Raw genomic sequence first — 15,538 nt, forward strand, 5'->3', positions numbered from 1 at the left:
ATTCTTCAATGTTACTGAGGCTCCCACACCTGCTTCCCAGCTTCAGTCTTTGGAAGATGGGGAGAGCGGGATTAGGGACCACCATTTACCTGGCAGAGGTCTGCACTGTGCTGATGGGGACCCTCCCTGCGGCTTCCTTCCCCCAGAGCCCCTCCTAGACTGCCCTCTGGAAGCAGCGTCGGGGTGTGCCTTGCTCGGGAGCCAGACCCAAGCCCGTGTCCTGGAGACAGCCAGACCTTCCTGCTGTGCTGGGACCTGCACAGCACGGAGTGCTCCACAGCCACCAGGTGCCGTTCCTAGGGCTTCTCTGACCCGAGGAGCTGTTTCTCTGTGGGTGTGGGGCCTTCACCCTTAGCTTCAGAGCTTGAAATTGGAAGCAGGTGGGTAGTAGTTGAGGGGGGAACCTCCAGGTTCCTGTGAAGGCTGTGCCCCCAGCCTGGCTTTGTCCCGGGTGACAGCAGCTGAAGTGAGAGGCGGCCCTCAGGACGGGCCTGCAGGGCTGTTGGGGGGCGGCAGGGGGCGGCAGAGGGCTGGTGCTGGGTCACGGTCCTGCCAGGTTCCTGAGCCTGGCCTCCTCGATGCCGTGCGCCTGCAGCCTAGGTCCCTTAGGGGTCCGGCTCTGTTCGGGGGAGACTCCGACGTGGCCTTGAGCTGGGCCCTCAGGCCTTCTGCCCAAGCGCCCGTGGGCCTAGTTCTGGGCTCCATGCGAGGTTAGTAGATTTGTGGCGTACAAGAACATGGATGCTCTCCCTGAGAAGCTGAGTCCAGGGCGGAGGGGCTGGGACTTTCTGGTCTTGGCCTCACGACTGGTGGAGTCAGGAGAGCCGCCCTTGGGTTCTGTCACCCCACACTGACTGTGCAACTGTGCTGAGGGGAGGCCGGGCCCACTCACCTCCCCCAGCCCCCACCTCAGAGCCCTCTGAGCAGGGACAGGCCTTGCCTCCGAGGGGGACCCTTGGGTACAGACTCTGCGGTGAATGGAGAAGACATCTTCAAGGACCCCCAGCGTGACCAGGAGATGTATGTGGTGGGGGGGGGGGTTGGCAAGCAATGATAAGAAACAGGCCAGCACAGCCCTTCATACGTGCTGGGTGCTCTCCGAAAGCTGAGCCTGCCTTCACGCTCTCTCCACAGCCTTCTGTGCGGCCAGCACCACCGTCGTCTCCCAGATGACGTGCAGCCGCTAGGACTGAAGGCCCTCCAGCCGGGGCTCACACCCAGACAGTCAGGGTGCACAGTCTGGACCCATACACACACAGTGACAGCCTCTGTGTCCTCTTAAGCCTGGCCTTTGGGGGGTGTGGCTCCCCAAGGCCACAAAGAATTCCTAAACACTCCTCTACAAGCTCCTGAAGCCCTTAAAGCTGTGGGTTTTCTCCCACCCCCAGTGCAGTGCAGCCTATAGGAGCCTTGGAGAAATGACAGGATGTGGTTTTTCTCCTAAACTGGTTTGCTTAATTCAGACAGGTGGGAGATGCACTTCAGCTGTCTTATTAAGGTCCAGGTATCTGCAGCTTCAGGGTGCAGGGACCCTGCTGATGGGGGGCATCTCCCCCCTGGCACTCTGCCCTCACCCTGCACCTCCTCCCATGGTTGGCAAAGGCATGTCACTTGGCACAGGCCAGGCATATCCACTGAGATCTGACAAGTGAGCAGGAGAAAACAAGACCTTCGGTGACGGGAGGGCGGCACGTCCAGGTGACGGGCCCGGCCTCAAGCAAGGCTCTGGTGGCCGCCTTCTCTGGACAGAAGCCCCATCAACGCCCACAACCCAGAAGAAAAGACCCAACTCGCCACGCTGCTCATGGATCTAGCTGCACACACGCAGCAGTATTTCAGACCAGAGGCAGAGCAGACACGCCAAGCCCTGCCCCAAAGACGAGGCTTGGGCTCAGGTCCTCTCCTTCCTGAATCTTGCTGTGGGTGGGCCACAGGCTGAGTGAGGAAGCTTCCAGGCTCACTGTGTCCTTGGGAACATCCGTCTGCCTCTCTGGGGCATATGAGGACAGCCATCGTGAAACTTGCTAGCCAGAGGCAGCAGTGACAAGCCCCGGCTGCAGCGCAGCCCCTCTAGGTGCCCCCCCGCCACAGTCCCGTGAAGTGAGCTCACCGCTTAGTACCGGAGCCTGCGGGCGGCGAGCTGAGCCCAGCTTGAGATTGAACCCAGGCAGCTGGGCACCAGAAGCCACAAGGGCCAGTTCCACCTGCAGGCCCCCTTGGGCAGTCAGCAGGGGAGGGGGCCAGAGTGGGTTGACCAGGCTCCTATGTGTAGACGCCCTCAGTGGCCTCTGCTCACTGCCGCAGAGAACCTGTGAAGAGAACCTGAACGACCTGTCTGAGCCCACCTGCCTTAGCCGAGCCCTCGGCCCTGACCTTGCGTGACTCCCCGACCCCGGCACAGCGGCCCCCTTCCTGCCACTGAAACGTCGTGGCCGCCTGTTGTCAAGGCCCTTCCCAGGGTCCCGCGGCCCCCGCCCCAGCCGCAGCGCCTCAGCAGCTGCTGAGGTCTCTGTTTGACAGACACACGACACCCTGCTGCCACCCTGACCTGCTGCTGCCATCTGGAGGCTCCAAGAGGCCACCTGGGCCAGTCGCTGCAAGACTCCTGCCATCCGCCCGGGGAGTCGGGGGTCTCAGGTGCCACAAGCCACGGGGGGTGTGCCAGTGTCAGCCTTGGCGCTCCCAGCCCCTGGCAGGTGCCGGACAGACAGCATCTCCGCTGGGGGACGGGGTTAGGGCACACGGGTGAGGCTGCAGTCGAAGGTGTCTGGCTTGCTGCAGACGTGCAGAGGCCCAGGGAAGGGCAGCGGGGCAGCCTGGGACACCCTGGCCGGCCAAGCGTCTGTCGAGGCCTCTTCCCCCTCGACGGCCTCTGCACTGCTGGCTGCTCTGAGACAGCCTCAATGCACGGACACTTCGTGGACTGGGAGATGTAAAGGGCCCCGAGGGAATTATTTAGAAAGGGTCTCAGCTGGTTTGCTTCTCACCCCCCTCGATGGTGGGTGTCCTGTGTCCTGAGAGCGGTACTTGCCCTCGGGAAAGAAGGGTTCACCTGGTGTGGCTCCCAGCTTGGAGCACTCAACAGCACACAGCCCCTTCCGTGCATTTCTGGATTCAGGGAAGACAGGGGCTGTCTGGGGAAGGAGCGGGGTAGCTCAGGAGAAGCTGCTCCTCGACTGCGGTGTGGGGGCCTCCGCTCAGAGGCATGCACTTACCTGGGACACCAGACTGGCAGGTGCTTCGCTGACGAAGGAGGAATATAAAGATAAAACTGAGTGTTTATTACTATTCCCTTTCAAAAGAAAAATCATGTTTACTTCCAGAAAAGTTAGATCAAAGAATGTAAAAAGAGGAAGTCCCTATGATATTCATGAGGTCCTGTGATCTGATCAAATCTGAGATCATCATCTTTGGGATTTATTTCACTTCCTCTCTATGCCAGGTATGGTCCTGAGAATCTTAAGATGACTTTTCTAGCAGTATAAAATTAGAGAGAAGTCCTCCTCCACCCTCCCTATCTTGTGGTATTTGAGTTTTATTGGACTCAGTTGTTAAAACTTAATTGTTTTCGTTCATTGCATGGGGAATAAATAGTTCAGTCGCTCAGTCATCTCTGACTCTTTGCGACCCCATGGACTGTAGCACGCCAGGCCTCCCTGTCCATCACCAACTCCTGGAGCTTGCTCAAACTCATGTCCATCGGGTTGGTGATGCCATCCAACCATCTCATCCTCTGTCGTCCCCTTTTCCTCCTGCCTTCAATCAGGGTCTTTTCCAATGAGTCAGTTCTTCGCAATCAGGGGGCCAAAGTACTGGAGTTTCAGCTTCAGCATCAGTCCTTCCAATGAACACCCAGGACTGATCTCCCTTAGGATGGACTGGTTGGATCTCCTTGCTGTCCAAGGGACTCTGAAGGGTCTTCTCCAACATCACACTTCGAAAGCATCAATTCTTTGGCACTCAGCTTTCTTTATAGTCCAACTCTCAGATCCATACATGACTACTGGAAAAACTATAGCTTTGACTAGACAGACCTTTGTTGGCAAAGTAATGTCTCTGCTTTTTAATACGCTGTCTAGGTAGATCATAACTTTTCTTCCAAGGAGCAAGCATCTTTTAATTTCATGGCTGAAGTTGCCACCTGCAGTGATTTTGGAGCCCCCCAAAATAAAGTCTGTCACCGTTTCCATTGTTTCCCCATCGATTTGCCATGAAGTGATGGGACCGGATGCCATGATCTTCGTTTTCTGAATGTTGAGTTTTAAGCCAACTTTTTCACTCTCCTGTTTTACTTTCATCAAGACGCTCTTTAGTTATTCTTCACTTTGTGCCATAAGGGTGGTGTCATCTGCATATTGGAGGTTATTGATATTTCTCCTGGCAATCTTAATTCCAGCTTGTGCTTCATCCAGTCCATCATTTCTCATGATGTACTCTGCAGATAAGTTAGATAAGCAGAGTGACAATATACAGGCTTGATGTACTCCTTTCCCGATTTGGAAAGAGTCTGTTCCATGTCCGGTTCTAACTGTTGCTTCTTGACCTGCATACAGATTTCTCAGGAGGCAGGTAAGGTGGTCTCGTATTCCCATCTCTTGAAGAACTTTCCACAGTTTGTTGTGATACAGTCAAAGTCTTTGGCATAATCAGTAAAGCATAAGTAGATGTTTTTCTGGAACTCTCGTGCTTTTTCGATGATCCACTGGATGCTGGCAATTTGATCTCTGGTTCCTCTGCCTTTTCTAAAGCCACCTTAAACATCTGGAAGTTTATGGTTCACATACTGTTGAAGCCTGGCTTGGAGAATTTTGAGCATTACTTTACTAGTGTGTGAGATGAGCGCAATTGTGCGGTAGTTTGAGCATTCTTTGGCATTGCCTTTCTTTGGGGTTGGAATGAAAAGTGAACTTTTCCAGTCCTGTGGCCACTGGCATATTTGCTGGCATATTGAGTGCAGCACTTTAACAGCATCATCTTTTAGGATTTGAAAGAGCTCTGCTGGAATTCCATCACCTCCAATAGCTTTGTTCCTAGTGGTGCTTGCTAAGGCCCATGTAACTTCACACTAAAGGATGTCTGGCTCTAGGTAAGTGATCACACCATAGTGGTTATCTGAGTCATGAAGGTCTTTTTTATATATTCTTCTGTTATTCTTGCCACCCCCTCTTAATATCTTCTGCTTAAGTCCATACCGTTTTTGTCCTTTATTGTGCCCATCTTTGCATGAAATGTTCCCTTGGTATCTCTAATTTTCTTGAAGAGATCTCTAGTCTTTCCCATTCTGTTGTTTTCCTCTATTTCTTTGCACTGATCATAGAGGAAGGCTTTCTCTCTCCTTGCTGTTCTTTGGAACTCCACATTCAGATGGGCGTATCTTTCCTTTCCTCCTTTGCCTTTTGCTTTCTTCTCAGCTGTTTGTAAGGCCTCCTCAGACAACCATTTTACCTTTTTGCATTTCTTCTTCTTGGGGATGGTTTTGATTACCACCTCCTGTATAATGTAACAAACCTCTGTCCATAGTTCTTCAGGCACTCTATCAGGTCTAATCCCTTTGATCTATTTGTCACTTCCACTGCATAATCATAAGGGATTTGATTTAGGTCAAGCCTGAATGGTCTAGTGGTTTTCCCTACTTATTTCAATTTAAGTCTGAATTTGGCAATAAGGAGGTCATGATCTGAGCCATAGTCAGCTCCTGGTCTTGTTTTTGCTGACTGTATAGACCTTTTCCATCTTCAGCTGCAAAGAATGTAATCAATCTGATTTGGTATTGACCATCTGGTGATGTCCATGTGTAGAGTCTCTTGTGTTTGTTCATCACATGGGGAATAAATAATTATAGTTCACTTAGCCAGCTTCCTGGAGGAGTTGGCCTTCACTGACTGCTTAGACACCTTTTTTTTTTAATTAAAATTTAAGATATGCGAATTATGTGATACTTAACTTTATCCGTGTTTCATTTTTTGGTTCCATCTAATGAGTTAATGTCTTTGGTATTAAAAGCATTTTTATGCAATAGCTAAGAAATTAAGTGGAGTTGAGTATGAAATATATTAGTGTAAGTCAAACTAAAATACCTCTAAACCTGGTGTGTCTACAAATCAGGTCAGACGAAGGTCACTAAGACGTGAGCGGCCGGAATCGCACCGAAGTTTAAAGCCCTTTGCTCTCTCATAAGCAGGGAGGCAAGTGCCTCAGTGGGAGCTTCACCAAAGTTTGCTGAATTATCAGAAGCAATGCAAACTGCTCCAGAGACTGACGGGGTATATGGGGCGTGGGGGGTGTAGCTTTGGGGGCACATTCGTGTTGGGAGGGGTGTGAGGAGAAAGCAGAAGCCGGGAGCTGCTGAGGCCTGTGAAGTGATGGCCAGCTTGCCCCGCTGGCTCTGCTCTGTCTGCTCGAACGACAACAGCAGAGCTTTGGAAGATTCTTGAGGCAGAGACATCCCCAGAACACAGTGGGGGTGCAATCCAAGTGCCAGCAGACCTGTGAGAGATGGAGATGGGCACAAGCAGGATCATTTAAGCAGCTGAGCGGCCAGTGGGTGGGTGAGGGTGCAGGGGGTCTGGGTCCTCAGGGAGAGCAGTGATGGGGGTGATGCCACCTCCCTCTGGCCTGCCTCTGGCTTGAGACAATTGGAAATGAAACAGTAGGAAGCTCTGTTCAGCAGAAAGTGGTGAAGCCGAGTAACCAGGGGATTGTAGGCTTGTTCTCCCTGGAGAACCCTCAAAATTAGGCAGCCCTCTCCTACCTTCATGGGTTCAAATGGTATTGCACAGAGACAGAGCGATTGCCTTGATGGCCTAGTTGAGCAGCAGTTCAGCGTCTAGGGTTGACCACAGGCTCTTCTTTCAAAGGACTAACAGTTGGAAAGCAAAGTAGTAACGCGGGTGGGTGGTGGGCGGTGGGCGTCCCTCCCACCCTTCTCTCAGCTCCAGAGCCTGGGGAATGGGTGCCAGGGGTGCTGAGCTCCCAATCATGCTTGTAGCCGACACTACTGGTCCTGATGGGTTAATGCAGAGGCCGTGGCCAGGAACGTCGCATTTTTCATTAAACCAAACTGACTACAGCCTAGACTCTAAATAGTCTGGGAGGCAGGCCAGCTCCCTCTGCCCCTGGGTTCTGGGATCATTTAGGAGGAGCCCTGACAGCAGGTGACACAGGTTTTGACTGGAGTGTAGGCAGTGAGGCAGCCCAGTCGGCTTGGCTGGGTTCCGTGCCAGGAGACTGCAGCCCTCTCTCTCGCCTGCATCCTGCAGATGCGTCACCAGCTGGGGAGCAGGAAGGACAACCCGGGCCCTCCAGCGAGGCAGCAGGTCCTAGGATGTCGGCCAGGGTGGGCAGCCTGAAGGTGTCAGCTCAGATGCCTCTCGTGGTCTGGATTCAGATTCCACTGCCCCTTGCTCTGTGCGTAGGGGTGACCTCCAGGCCTCCGGCAGGCGCAGCTTCAGTCTCATCAAGGACCCCGCAGGCCTCCCATGCCCTTGAGGCAAGCTGGCTGTGACAGCCTCCATGAGTGATACGAAAAAGCCCTGCTCCTCCCCTCGCCCCCCTCCCTCAAAACTTACTTTCTTTCTGCTCCACCCCCACCCCTGGCCCCGCTCGGTATTCCCCCTCACTCGGGAAATGTTACTGAGAACTGAGGTCAGGTCAGGCGCATTCTGGCGGGAACCTCTCTGGGCATCTCTGGGAGAGGCAGATACTGCCCTCTGGTGATCAAGTTGACTCCAGGAGAGCTCGTGAAGATTCAGATATTCCAGATGCCGCGGGAGTTCCAGGTGCGGAGCCGCTCCTCCAAGCCCTGGAAGGGAGAGCAGCAGCTGGTGTTTCCCACCCCGCCCCTTCCATGCCTCCACGGACTATCTGCCGCTACTTGGCCATAGGACCATTTGGGGGCTGTTTGCTCCCTGCAAACCACCCCAAACCCACCTCAGTTCTGAGGCCAGTCCGTGTGGAAAGCCCTGTCGTGTGATAACTGGTCCTCTGCTTTGTCCCTCCCACCTCCCCGTGCTTCTCCCTCACCCACGCTGTTCTCTGACCCGCTCCAGGCACCTTTAACACCTCCCAAGGGTCCTCCTCTTCCTCACCAAAGCTCGAGGCTCAAAAACCCCTCCCTCCAGGTGACAACTGCAGGTGGAAGTGACCTTCCGAGGAGGAGGACGGCGAGGAGAGGGGCTCAGAGACCCCAAACGGCTACCAGGGCTCCTGCGGCCAGTGATGGCTCCTCGAGCTGCAGTGGGTTTGGGACGTTGAGGGGGAGCTGGCACGAGAGAGACAGCCGCTCTCGGGTGAGGACCGCGAGGCCCGGCTCCCGGTCCGACCCTTCCTGACCTTGAGCAGGAGTCCGGAGTGGGCTCTGAGAGCCCAGAGATGCTGCCTGTAGGGCACCCGGGTCCGCCCGGGGCAGGCCCGCCCCCGCCCCCGCCCCGCCCCGCCCCGCCCCGCCCCTATCGCCCCTCCTCTCCCGCCCCGCCCCACATGGTTCCCTCCCCCTCCCCCGGACTCTGCCCCCTTCTGGCAGGTTCCCACCTCCAGCCGGTCACCGCCCGCTTCGCGGGCCCCGACTCCACTTCCTCTCGCCCCTCCGGGCCCCGCCCTCTCCCCGGACTCCGCCCCTTCTTGACAGGTTCCCACCTCCTGCCGGGCTCCGCCCCTTCCCGACCATCCGGGCCCCGCCCTCCTGGCTCCGCCCCCACTTCCCGCCCCGCCCCTCCTTCGGGCCACGCCCCTGACCCCGCCCCTACCCCCTCCCCGCACTGCAGCGCGCTCCGCGTGTTGCGAACCTCCCTCGCCTTCTGCCCATCTCCGCCCGGCCCCGCCCCACCTCTCCCGCCCCGCCTCGAGCCCCCTAACCCGGGCCCCGCCCTCGGCCCCGCCCCTCATCCGGGCTCCTCCCCCACTTCCTCACGCCCCTCCACCGGGCCCCGCCCCCGCCCCCGCCCCCATCCCCTCCCGGCACTGCAGCGCTCTCGGCCGGTCGCGCGCCTCCCTGCCTCCTGCCGGTCTCCGCCCCGGCTCCGCCCCACTTCCTCCGGACCCCGCCCCGGCCCCGCCCCCATCACCTCCCTGCACTGCAGCGCGCTCCGCGGGTCGCGCGCCTCCCTCGCCGCGGCGCAGGCTGCAAGCTCAGCAAGTCTTGCGGCAAAGACACTCCGGCCGAGTTGGGGCCGGGGCGCCGCGGGACTCCGGGCCGAGCGGACGCCCCCTCGGCCGTCGCCGGCAGCCCGCTTGCCCTCACTTCGGGGACGCGGGTCCCTCTTGGCTGGCCACCCCGGTGAGTCGTACCGCCGCGGTGAGGGGCGCCGACCGCCTCCTCAGAAGTTTCTGCTCCTCACCCAGGGGCCGCGGGTGGGGTCCGCTCCCGGGGGCGGGCGGTCGCGGAGCTTTGAGGCCGAAGGGCCCGGGTGCCCGCACCGTCCTTTGGGGGAGTTTGCGCGCGTCCAGATGAGGCGTCTGGGGAGCCGGACTCGAGCGGCACGGAGCCACTGCTCTGCGGGTTTGGGGCGGGAAGAGGGGGCAGCTTCCGCCCTGTGTCCCCCAGGACGAGCTGCGGAGCAGAGGGCCGGGCCCACTCGGCTGCGCCCCCGGGCTCTGCGCCCCCGACCCTCTTCCCGCGCCCCCGACCCTCTTCCCGCGTCTCGGAGACGTCCCCACTCCCGTCTCGCCCACCCCTGCGCGCCTGAGCGGTCTTCAGCCGAGGTTCTCCTTGCCCCCACCTCAAGCTTCGGGGACCCCCGGCCCCGCCGTCGTGGGGGGAAGCAGGGAGGATCCTGAGCTCCAGGAGGTAGAGACCCTGGGTCGGGGAGACGGCGCGGATGCAAACCACGGGGGTGGTCTGCAATCGAGGGTCCGGAGGAGCTGGGCCAGGGATGCGAGGGGGTGCAGGCACCCCTCACCTCTTCCAAATCTCATGACTCAGCAGACCTAGGACGTCCCGTCGCGCTGCAGCCCTCCCCCGCGCTGGGCAGCACTCCCGCCACCAGGCAGCTCTCCCCCCACTGGACAGCTCAGCCCTCCTTCCAGCTGGGTACCCAGGCCCAGGAAGCACAGACAGCCCCTTCCTCTCTCTGGACCCCTATCATTTACCCCTACCTCCGCCTCTGTTCCTGCCCCGAATCTGGGCACAGAATGGTTATTTTTTAACTCCAGAGACATGGCTTATCCCTTCTCCTTCCCTATTTTCATACCCACACTCCACAGGTGCAGCCAGGACACCCCCAGCCCATGGTGTGGGGGCACCAAAGCCTGGTCTCTCCCTCTGCAGCACGCCCCCTCCCCAGTCAGGGAGAGGAGAGTTGCTTTCCCTGGTGGTGGCAGAGATACAGGAGCTCAAGGACAAGGAGGCGCTGACCCAGGAGGGGGCACTGCAGTGAGAAGAGAGGGCTCCCTGCCTGGAGTGGGGTGGGCTGGGGGACAGGAGGACCTTAGGATCTGGGGACACCCAGAGAGAGGAAGGTGGGCTAGGGTCTGACGGGGAGCTGGAGGGCGCCCTCCCGGCCCCACTGCCACCCTGAAGGGAGGCTCCATGTGTAACAGCGTGTCCTCAGCCCATGGAACCGGCCCCTGGGAACCTGGGCACTTCATCAGAGGATGTGACCATTAAGAGCAGGGCACCCTTAACCCTCCCAAGTCATCTCCCCCTGCTTAGGGCCACCTCCGACCTCCAGGCTGCATCTCTGTTACCCCTAGAGAAGCCAGAGGGAAGAGCCGTGCCCAGGGCCCCTAAGGCCCAGCCCGGGGGCCAGTGGGAGAGGCAGGGCAGCTCTGATGCAGTGGGACGTGCCTGGTGTCCTGGTGAGCTGCGGCCTGGCAGGCCCTGCAAGCTGCAGCATGGGTCTGGGCTCCCAGGTGAGTCAGCACCAGGGGTCCTGGCCAGGCACACTGCAGCCACCCAGGGAGCTTGGCCTGGGCCCCTGCTCTCCACGACCCTGGGGCGTGACCAGAGCTGCCCCAGGGGTCCTCTCCCTGGGCTCCTCTCCTCCGGGGACCAGCCTCTGCCAGGTTGGCTCTCAGGCAGATGCCCCAGGGGGCTTAGCTTTTTCTGGGCACCTCTTGGGCTTAAGGTTCGCAAGCTCCCCTTCTCCAAGGAGCTGGGAGCTTCTGGAAAACTGAAGCAGGAGAAAGAGATAAATGTTCCATGTCTAGCCTCACGTGGACCTGGCCCCTGTCCCTGGGAGGAGGAGCCCAACTACTCTGCTGAGAGTTTCGTCCAGCAGTCCAGGGCTTTTTTTAAGGCAACAGCTTTTAGGTTGGGGGGGTGGATTATGCAAATACAACGTTCAGTGTTTCAGCTTCAGGGCCTGCTGCCCACACACAGATCAGGACCAGGAAAGGTGCTGGTGTTTCCCCACAGAAGAGCTTGCGGCTGGCTTCATCTCCTGACTGCTGCTGGCTTTATCCCGGGCACAGCGCGTACCTCATTGCATACCTGCAGGGGCAGGGAGACCCTTTCTGGAGCTGGGGCCGGACTCTGACCTTACACTGTGGCCTTCCGCCCTTGGGCGGCTTCAGGCAGATGCCACAGGGCTGTCCCTGGTGCGGCACAGACCTGCAGAAGCCCCTTCCCTGCCCTCTCCAAGCCAGTACTCCCCGCCCCAGGCCAGTCTGGCCTCTCGTGTCCCTTCAGTCTCTCCCCGGGTTCTGACATCTCTCAGCTGGGACCCCTCAGAGAGCAGGCGGAGGGAGTTGGGGGGGATGGTTAGGATGGTGGAAAGGAGGCTGGGGCTCTGGGGCTGGGAGAATGGCTCTTCGACCCCTCCCAGGCAGAGCGTCCCCTCCCCGGGCACAGTGTCCTCGTGGGTGGTCAAAGGCTGTGGGAGAGGAGGAGCTGTTTCACCTGACGCTGCAGCTGGGTTGTTGGACTGGGTTGTTGGATGGTCCCGACATTGGGTCCAGCTGCAGCTGGGCTTGCTTTTCATAAGCCAGACAACTCAGGGGTCAGGTTGATGTGTATACGCTTTCCGAACCGAAACAGCAGCCACAGGGACAGTCGTGGGTATTTAGTCGGTACAGGGGGGTGTTGACATAGGAAGCAGGCATGCGTGCATGCCAAGTCACTGCAGTTGTATTCGGACTCTTTGTGACCCTATGGACTTGCAGCCCGCCAGGCTCCTCTGTGCATGAGATTCTCCAGACAAGAATACTGGAGAGGGCAGCCACATCCTCCTCCAGGGGGTCTTCCCGACCCAGGGATCAAACTCCTGCATTGTCAGGCACGTTCTTTACCATTAGCACCACCTGGGAAGCGCAGAGGCTGGGAGCCCTACAGGCCTGGGTTCAAACCTCCAGGCCACGAATTACAGAGCATGACTATTAATTCAGCCAGTGCTTATTGGCGAGGCCTGCCCTGCGCCTGGCTCTGTTCCGCTCACTGTGGATACAGCACACAGCCCCCGGCCAGTTTAAACTTTGTGTTCCGGGGGCCAAGGCGAGCTCCTCAGCCTCCTGCACAGCAGTTTCTGCGTCATTCTGCCTTTGGTTTTTGAGAGTCTGCTGTGTGCTTGGTGCCGGCAACGAAACAGACCTGGTTGCTGCCTTCATGGCCCTTACAGTCCAACGAGGAACGCAGACAGATAACTACATAGACGATTAACCACACCATGACAGGTGTTAGGCGAGCACACAGGTTGCTTAGAGAGCATATAATGGGGTGACCCGACCCCCTCTGGTGGGTCTCATCTGTGAAAGAGAGCTAATGACACTTGGCCACACGGTAAGTAAGCTCTCAGCAAGTGGTGACTGTTCACACGTCCCACCGGACAGACAGAATTCTGAATTCCCTACATGAAGCATCATCGCACAGGCACCCAGCTCACACTGCTCCTCCACCGGTCGGGGGAACTGGGGTCTGGGCCCGCATACCCCGAGCAGGAAGCCTGTGGGCTCCTTTGGGGAGAGTCCCATCACAGATGTTGGTCTGAGGCACTCACGCTGACCGTGGGCAACTCAGTCAAACCCTGCTCTCAGTCTCCCTGTCTGCTGAATGGAGATGAAGCTCACGTGGGTGACACCGGCTCTGGGGAGGATTAAACGAGCTCATTCCTGTAGCGTGTTTGGAACAGTGCGGAGCGTGGTGAATGCCAGCTCAGCGCCTTGTCATTATCAAGTTGCTTCTGCACACAGACCAGACTTTTTCTGGGTTCCCCAACTGAGGGGAGCCCTTCCCCGACCCTCACCCCCAGCATTTTTTTTTTTTTTCAAAACTCAATAGAAGGACCGGCAGCTGTCACTTCCTCAGAGGCCATTCCACCGTCTCACCCCTCCGGCTTTCAGCCTTCCCGGCCGTGTCTCACCAGAACTTAATTTCTGGGAAGGGTTTGTCCCAGAATCCTTGATTTTCACCCCTGCACTAATGGTTCAGGGGGTGGCCAGAGTGATGGGTAAATTTGGATCCTTGGCCAGTGACTGTGAGTCTGGACTGCGGGGGGAGCCCCTGGCCGCCAGCCCCTCCTCTGAAGACGTCTGAGCTTCAGCCAGGTGTCCAAAGTCACCCACCAAGAAGGACCCCCAAATGCAAGGGCCACAGAGGGGTCCCGAGGCTCCCTCCTTGGAGCACCTCATTGTTGCCCACCTGTCTGGCCCGGAGACCATCTGACCAGACACCAGGCAGGGGCCAGCCCTGGCCGCTTAGGGAAGTGGGGCATCAGTTGCTGGGGCCACTATAGTGGCCATCGAACCTCAGGGGTTTGGTGTCACCAGGCAGCCCCAGACTGGGGGTCTGGCTGCGCTTGTAAAGTCAGGACAGGTTGTCTCTGGCTGCTGGCCGGGCCTTGGAGCTCAGCGTTTTCTGCGGGGGACACGGAGCCGGGTGCCCACCCGCTGCTTCAGGTTCCCCCTCCCTGAGTCTGCCCCCACGGTGAACAGCCTGCAGCTCTGTCCCTGCGGCCCTCAGGGCAGCCTTCACAGCCTCTGCTGCCCCGTTTCACAGTGAGAGGATAGACTCCCGGACAAGTTCCATGACTCGCTCAGGATCTCAGAGCACCTGCTTGGGGCAGGGGGCAGCTGATCGCTCAGAATGTTCCTCCATCAGCCACTCCTCCCCACCTTCCCGCTGTTCCACCTGTGCGGGTCCTCAGGGAGGAGAAGAAGGCAATCAGGCATCAGACGCCTGATGGAATTGCTGGGGTTGAGTCGGCCTCCTGCCCTGCTACGGGGTTTCGTGGGACTGGCTGTGGAGCTTTGGCGGCCTCAGGAGCACCTGAGCTTGAAGGGGTGGCGGGGGGAGCCGCGGTGGGTGCATCAGAGGGGTGCTAGGGGCCCGGCCTCAGCAGCCTTACCTGACGGCCTTGGCACCAGAAGCCTTCACAAGGTCATGATTCGGCAATTACAGGCTTCCTCTGATGGCTGGGACATAGGTCTGCGCACACCTGTATGTGTGTGTACACACGCGTGTGCATGCCGCCTGGTGCTTGTGCATACTGGGGGCTCTGGGGACCGAGAGGGAGCTGTGGTCTGGTTGGTGTCTGACTGCCCCTCCGTCCAGGTCTGAGAAGCCGGGATGCTTGTGGGACTCACAGCTCTGCTCCCAGGCTGGCCAGGCGGGGGCGGCTGGACCGCCCACTGGTCCCACCGCCCCTCTTCCTTCCGCTCTCAGTGTGGACGGAGGCCCAACGGCGCTGGGAGGCTGGGCCTCACCGCGCCCTCTCCAGCAGCCTGGGGGCGCCCACAGGGTGGCGGGGCGGTGCTGGGCCCCGAGATGTTCCCTGCCCAGGACAGCTGCCCACCAGAACCAGGTTTCCTCAGGGTGGGCAGCCCTCCATTCCCTCCGCAAGAAGCCAGGAAGCCTGAGACCCTCATCCGGCCCTCTGGGACCAGGGTAGGACTGTGGCCGGGTTGGGGGCAGCTCCCCTCAGGCGTCTGTGGGGAGGGCGCCTCTGCATGGAACAGGGCACCCTAAGGCCACGGAGAGCCCTAGCAGGGCTTCCAGAACTGGGCTCATGCAGTGGCCCCGGGGAGTCAGCAATTAGGGAATATTGCAATTAGCGTGTAATTCCCCCATTCCATGCATTTGTATGGAGTGTAGTGGCTGCAACTGTGAGCCTGGCCCTAGGGAGACGGGAACACAGAAATGAATGGGGCGGGGCAGGGTGGGGGGTGCAGGGAGGCACTCAGCCCTCCCGCCCCCCGCAGGCCATGCGTGAGGCCCAGCGGCCCACAGCTCTCCTAGGCGTCCTGCTCACCTTGGAGCAGGTGGGCATGGAGCAGCCTGCCTGGCGGTCGGTTTCCGAGGGAGGGCAGAGTCATAGCTGATGGGCGTGGGGAGGGAAGGCGTGAGCAGGCGGCCCCTCCCGACGACTCTGCTCTGAAGTGATGGCCGCGGGTCGGGCGCCTCCTCCCTTTGGAAGCTGACCGAGGGAGCCCCTTTCCTGCTGCTGCAGAGAGGAAGCCCTCTGTGAGCTTTGTGACCCCCTGGGTGAGCAGGAGAGCCAGCACGCTGTCCGTCTCCTGGGCCCTCCTCCTGGGTCCTCCTCCGTCTCTTCCATCTCCTGGCTCCCCTCCCCTCAGCGTCAGCCGTGCCCCCTGACCCGGCCCGTCTCAG

The 15,538-nt window shown here is 58.9% G+C and overlaps 1 long non-coding RNA gene across 1 annotated transcript; it reads right to left on the reverse strand.

The window, feature by feature from the left end:
- Positions 1-3,266: 3,266 nt before the first annotated feature.
- On the reverse strand, positions 3,267-8,472 carry LOC133227342 (uncharacterized). Its single transcript, XR_009729802.1, has 4 exons — positions 8,088-8,472; positions 7,620-7,801; positions 6,752-6,859; positions 3,267-6,486 (listed from the first exon to the last, which is right to left on the reverse strand). It is a non-coding gene; the product is annotated as an uncharacterized LOC133227342 (long non-coding RNA).
- Between the last annotated feature and the right edge of the window lie 7,066 nt (positions 8,473-15,538).

Source organism: Bos javanicus, chromosome 16 (assembly GCF_032452875.1).
Source record: "Bos javanicus breed banteng chromosome 16, ARS-OSU_banteng_1.0, whole genome shotgun sequence".
NCBI classification, from domain to species: domain Eukaryota; kingdom Metazoa; phylum Chordata; class Mammalia; order Artiodactyla; family Bovidae; genus Bos; species Bos javanicus.